Genomic DNA, 4,572 nt, shown 5'->3' with positions numbered 1-4,572 from the left:
ATTCTACTTACACACTGCTAGTATATGGGAAGTGATTGACTTTTGTGTATTAGCCATGTATTCTGCAATTTTATTATAATTGCACATTAGTTCTAGGAGTTTTCTGGTGATTCTTTCAGATTGTTTATATAGGCAATTCTGTTGTCTGCAAACAATGAGGATTTTTTGCTTCCCAATCTTTGCGTCTTTTATTCCCTTGTCTTGTCTTTTGAAATAGCTAGGATTTCCAGTACAATTTTGAAAAGGGGTGGCGAGAGGGGATGTACTTGATCTTAGTGGAAAAGCCTCACTCTCATTTAATATGATGTTAGCTGTAGGCTTTTTTGTAGATGTTTTTAATCAAGTTGAAGAAATTCCCCTCTATTCCTAGTTTACTGAAAGTTTTTAATCATGAATAAATGTTAGATTTTGTCAAATGTTTTTATTTTTCTCCTATAAATATGCTCATGTGATTTTTATAGCCTGTTGAGGTGATAGAATACATTAATTGATTTTTGAATGTTGAAAAAGACTTGCATACCTGTGATATATCTTGCGTGGTTCTAGTGCATGACTCTTTTTATATGTTGCTGGATTCAATTTTCCAGTATTTTATTAAAGATTTTATATCTCTGTTCAAGAGAGGTATTGGTGTGTAATTTTCTTGTAATGTCTTCAATTTTGGTTTCAGGGTAATGCTGGCCTCAGAGAATGCATGAAGAAGTATTTCCCCTGTTTCTATTTTCTGAAAGAAATGATAGAGGACTGGTATTCCCCACCCCTTAAATGTGTGATAGAATTCACCAGTGAACCTATCAGGGTCTGGTACTTCTTGTTCTGGAAGGTTGTTCATTTTTTATTCAATCTCTTTAATGGATATAGGCTTATTCATATTGTCTATTTCTTCTTGTGTGAGTTTAGGTAGGTTGTGTCTTTCAATGAATGGTTCACGTTGTTTAGGCAATCGAATTTGTGGATGTAGAGCTATTCGCAGCATTTTGTTATTATTCTTTTAATGTCCATAGGATCTGTAGTTATGTTGCCTCTTTCATTTCTGATATTAGCAATTTGTGTCTTCATTCTTTTTTCTGAATTAGTCTGGCTAGAGGCTTATAAATTTTTTTTGAACAAGAAGTGTTTTGTTTTATTGGTTTACTATATTGATTAACTTGTTTTTAATTTCATAATTTTTTTTTGCTCCAATTCTTATTATTTCTTTGCTTTTGTTTACTTAGGATTTAACTTCCTTTTCTTCTAGTAGTTTCCTAAAATGAAAGTGGATTGTTGGTTTTAGGTCTTCCTTCTTTTTTTTTAATGTTTATTTATTTATTTTGAGGGGGTGGGCAGAGCAAGAGGGAGAGAGAGAATTCCAAGCAAGCCCCACACTGTCAACACAGAGACCAATGTGGGGCTTGATCTCATGAACAGTAAGATAATGACCTGAGCTGAAATCAAGAGCCAGATGCTTAACTGACTGAACCACCCACATTCCTCAGAGAGAGAGAATCTTAAGCAGGCTCCATGCTCAGTGCCTGATGTGGGGTTCAATCCCACGGCCCTGGAATCATGACCTTAGCAGAAACTGAGTCAGCCGTTCAACCAACTGAGCGACCCAGGTGTCCCTTGCTCTTTTTTTTTTTTTTTTTTTTTTTAATATATGCATTCAATGCTATTCATTGTCCTCTAAGCACTCCTTTTGAAGGATTCCCCAAATTTTGATAAGATATGTTTTTATTTTCATTTTGTTCAGTATTTTAAAATACACTTTGAGATGTTTTACTTTGACCCATGTGTTGTTTAAAGGTGTGCTGTTTAATCTCCATGTGTTTGGGATCTTAAAGTATCTTTATATTATTTATTTCTAGTTTTATCCACTGCGATCTGAAAGCAGACATGGCATTATTTCTATTCTTTTAAATTTGTTGAAGTGTGTTATGGCCCAGAATGTGGTTTATCTTGGGAAATGGGCTATTTGATCTTGGGACAGATGTGTGTTCTCCTGTTGTTAGATGAGGTAGTCTTTAGAAGAATTATCATTATAAAAAAATTTAGTTACTACTGTAATTATTAGAGCTTGGAGTTGAGGCTGCTGGTTGGACAATGAACTTACAAGTGTCGGTAGTATGCTACATGATGGGCAACACTGCAAGCATCTCTAACACAATGAGTGGAGTTTGATAGTAATTCTTGCTACAAGTTAAAAAAATTATATTACTAGTTGTTTCTGATAAGTGGATGTAAGCTTTTTATGTTATTTTTATAATAAAAATATTTTGAAATTAATTGATTAATACTATTTTTTCATAGATACAACCATGTCATCTAAAAATAATGAGTTTTATTTCACTTTCAAAATTCTTTGAATTTATTTTCTTTACTGCCTTAATGCACTTCCTAGACTTTTCAATAAAATTTAGAATGTAGTTCTTCCAATAAATGTTCAAGCAAAAATGAACTATTGGGACTTCATCAAGATAAGAATTTTCTGCACAGTAAAGGGAACAATCAACAAAAACTAAAAGACAACCTTGGGAATGGGAGAAGGTATTTGCAAATGACATATCTGATAAAGGGTTAGTATCCAAAAATCTATAAATAACTTATAAAAATCAACACCCAAAAAACAAATAATCCAGTTAAAAAATGGAAAGAAGACGTGAATAAACATTTTCCCAAAGAAGACATACAGATGGCTAACAGACATATGAAAAGATGTTCAACATCACTCATCATTAAGCAAATACAAATCAAACCAGGAAACAACAGATATTGGCGAAGATATCGAGAAAGGGGAACCCTCTTACACTGTTGGTAGGAATGCAAACTCATGCAGCCACTTGGGAAAACAGAATGTAAGTTCCTCAACACTTTAAAAATAGAACTACCCAATGGCCCAGCAATTGTACTCTGAGGTATTTACCCAAAAGATACAAAAATACTGGTTCAAAGAGATAGATGCACCTTGATATTTATAGCAGCATTATCAACAATAGCCAAACTATGGAAAGAGACTAAATGTCCATCAATTGATGAATGAATAAAGAAGAGATGGTATATATACATAATGGACTATTAGTCATCAAAAAGAATGAAATATTGCCATTTACAATAATGTAGATTGATCTAGACAGTATTATGCTAAATGAAATAAGTCAGTCAGAGAAAGACAAATACCTAATGATTTTACTCATATGTGGAATTTAGAAAACAAAACAAATAAACATGGAGGCGGGGGGGGGGGGAGAAGCTAACCCTAAAACAGACTCTTATGTGTAAAGAACTGGATGGTTACCAAAGGAGAGGTGGGCAGAGGGATGGGTTAAATGGGTGATGGGTATTAAGGAGTACATCTGTGATGAGCACTGGATGTTGTATGTAAGTGTTGAATCACAAAATTCTACACCTGAAACTAATACTACATGGTATGTTAGCTAACTGGAATTCGAATAAAATGTGAAACTAAAAAAAGAAAAAGGAAGAAAGAAAGAATATTATCCCACACAGGGATTCATTCTTGCCCAGCCCTTTTGTAGGTACTCTTTTATTAAGATAAAACATTTTCTTTTATCCCATTACTAATTTCTATAGTTGTTCCAACATTTCTTATAGTTGTTGTTTGTGATGATATTTTTAAGTATGCAGGATTCTCTGTGTTGTCTAATTTTTCCTGTGTCTATCAAAATGATTATATGATCATTGGTTGATGATGATACACTGGTTGGTATTTTGAATGTAGACAAAATTTGCAATTTATTAATAAATCTACTTAGTCATGATGCCTTATTCTATTTCAATATATTACTTTGTAGTTTATTTCAGTATGCTTTCATTTAACGTCTTGTGTATTATTTCCTTTTTAAAGTTTGGAAGAATTCACTGTTGAAGGCATCAGGGTTTGAATGTGTGACTCCATTTACATGATATTCTGGAAAAAGTATAACTATAAAGAAATAAATCAGGGGCACCTGGGTGGCTCAGTTGGCAGTGTCCAACTCTTCATTTTGGCTCAGGTCGTGATGTCACCATTCCTGAGACTGAGGCCTGCATCAGGCTCTACACTGAGAGCACAGAGCCTGCTTGGGATTCTCTCTCTCCCTCCCTGTACCCCTCCCCCATTGGGCACGCGCACTCTCTCTCTCAAAATAAACAAAAATAAGCATTAAAAAAAAGAAATAAAGCATATTATTCATTGCCAAGGACCAGGAAGTGGGGAGGGGGTGTTGACTACTGGAGATAAGAGTGATTTTGTTGTAACAATGGAAATAGTCTACATGTTGATTGACATAGTGGTTATTTGGCTGTATAGATTTAGTCAGAACTTTGTGATCTACACTGTATACTTAAAAGCAATGTATTTTACTCTGAAAATTTTCATCACTACAAGTGATTTATAAAATAATGCATTGAGGGGCGCCTGGGTGGCGCAGTCGGTTAAGCGTCCGACTTCAGCCAGGTCACGATCTCACGGTCCGTGAGTTCGAGCCCCGCGTCAGGCTCTGGGCTGATGGCTCGGAGCCTGGAGCCTGTTTCCGATTCTGTGTTCCCTCTCTCTCTGCCCCTCCCCCGTTCATGCTCTCTCTCTGTCCCAAAAAT

At 35.1% G+C, this 4,572-nt stretch overlaps 1 pseudogene; it reads left to right on the top strand.

Annotated features, from left to right (window-relative positions):
- Positions 1-2,036: 2,036 nt before the first annotated feature.
- Positions 2,037-2,177, top strand: LOC131508253 (small nucleolar RNA SNORA62/SNORA6 family; annotated as a pseudogene).
- Positions 2,178-4,572: the final 2,395 nt, after the last annotated feature.

Source organism: Neofelis nebulosa, chromosome 3, assembly GCF_028018385.1.
Source record: "Neofelis nebulosa isolate mNeoNeb1 chromosome 3, mNeoNeb1.pri, whole genome shotgun sequence".
Taxonomy (NCBI): domain Eukaryota; kingdom Metazoa; phylum Chordata; class Mammalia; order Carnivora; family Felidae; genus Neofelis; species Neofelis nebulosa.
This window is presented reverse-complemented; position numbering and strand designations above follow the sequence as displayed.